Source organism: Brassica napus, chromosome C5 (genome assembly GCF_020379485.1).
Source record: "Brassica napus cultivar Da-Ae chromosome C5, Da-Ae, whole genome shotgun sequence".
Classification (NCBI taxonomy): domain Eukaryota; kingdom Viridiplantae; phylum Streptophyta; class Magnoliopsida; order Brassicales; family Brassicaceae; genus Brassica; species Brassica napus.
In genome coordinates, this window is record NC_063448.1 from 15,995,181 (window position 1) to 15,997,209 (window position 2,029).

General features: G+C 27.2%; 1 long non-coding RNA gene across 1 annotated transcript; it reads left to right on the plus strand.

Annotated features, from left to right (window-relative positions):
- Positions 1-455: 455 nt before the first annotated feature.
- LOC125587661 lies at positions 456-1,670 on the plus strand. Its single transcript, XR_007323935.1, has 2 exons — positions 456-1,513; positions 1,635-1,670. It is a non-coding gene; the product is annotated as an uncharacterized LOC125587661 (long non-coding RNA).
- Positions 1,671-2,029: the final 359 nt, after the last annotated feature.

Here is a 2,029-nt window from a genome sequence, read left to right on the forward strand (position 1 = left end):
TCTTACCCAAACCTGAGATAAATTAAAATTAAGTCTAAGCAGATCAAACCAAAAAAAAATGATCAGATAACAATTAATTTTAATAATAAACCAAATCATATATACATTAACAGACTTCCTAACTATAAGGCCACGTTTATGATGTATATCTTAATGAAATATCTTAGATTAGGAAACATAATCTTTTCTTTCTAACAAAAATATAGAAATTTCATAAATTAATGATTGTAATTTGCTTTTGTTAAGAAAATATTTGTTACCCTAATTAAAGATATCACCAAAGACCAAGATTCTCACATCTTTCAGTAATAATTGCTGTGGTCAATTAGTAATTTATTCTTTTAGCAATTTTTATTATTTTGGTAACATATCATTCAACAGTAACATTTGATATTTTTCTTTTTCTTATTTTAGGTGGTCAAGATAGATTTCACAAAATTGTATAAATAGGCTTATCACATCTAACAAAAAAAATCACAAACAAAAAATCATACTATATAAAATCAATTAAATATGTGTAGTTCATCTTTCATAGTTTATCTCGTTTTAATGACCATTGTTTCTCCAAATTTTCATGTTAAAATTGTGTGTAGTATCACTTGTGCAACGATGAAAGACACAGTGAAACCTTGTTCAGATGTTGTCAGGCAACCAGATAACAAATGAAATAATCACAGAAAACCATAAAAATAACACTACATAATATACACTATATATTTCATTTAAAAATCTATTAAAATAATAAACAAAGATGATTGTAATATATGTGAAATAGCCGGCTGGAGATTTAGAGGGTGTATTGAACCAAGAATTTCAGAAGATTTTGGGATTTGATTAAAATTAGGAAACATATTCTTTTCTTTATAACAAAAAATATATTCCATAAAATTAATGAATGTAATTTGCATTTTGTTACAAAAATATTTGTTACCATAATTAAAGATGTCACACAAGATTCTCACATCTTTCAGTAATAATTGCATTGGTGAATTAATAATTTATATTTAATGCAATTTTTATGATTTTGGTACCATATCATTCCACAGTAATATTTAATATATCTTTTTATTTTAGGTGGTCAAGATTTTCACAAATTTGTATAAATATACCTACCACATCTAACAAAAAAAAAATCACAAACAAAAAATCATACTACATAAAACCAATTAAATATGTGTAATTCAGCTTTCATAGTTTCTATCATTTTAATGACTATTGTTTCTCCAATTTTTCATGCTAAAATTGTGTGCAGTATAACTTGTGCAATGATGAAAGACACAGCGAAACCTTGTTTATATGGTGTCAGGCAACCAGGGGAGAAGCCAACAGATGCTTGTTGTAATGCTATATATAGTCTAAACCTCCAAGCAACAACAACACAAGCTCGAAGAGATCTCTGCCAGTGTTTTAAAGATGTTATAACTTCATCTCCATATATAAAACTTATCGATGTTCCTGCACTTTGTGATATTCCTCTACCTGTTCCTTTTACACCATCGGTAGATTGTCAAAGGTATATATAATGTCAACCTATATTTCATAGTCATGTTTTTCATTTATTTTTACTTTTTATTTTTGGTATTTAATTTATAATTTAGCTTTTCTAATTTTTTAAATATAAATCTGTACTTCAGAATTACATTTTGAACTGACGAAGAAGATGTAACGGGGAAAAAGATAATAGATACAACAACAGAGGTACTACAATATTTATGTTTAAATAATAAATAATATTATAATACTTTCAGTCATTCATGATCATATCCCCTATATATTAACAGAGGAACATTTGAAAAGTTATAATCTATAGTTTGTATTAATTAAAAAATTATCCAGCTTAGGTGTCAGTTAATTAGCATAGCAATCAGTATCACGTGGCAGCCTCATATTCAATTGAAAAACAATGTTGGTCCAATATATAGGTGGTGATTTCGTTAGGGATATATTAAATTTTTACTTAGGCTAAAGCACGTTACGCCATCTTCGTGAGTTGCCTAGCGTGAGATAAAAGCATCTTCTCTAAATTCTG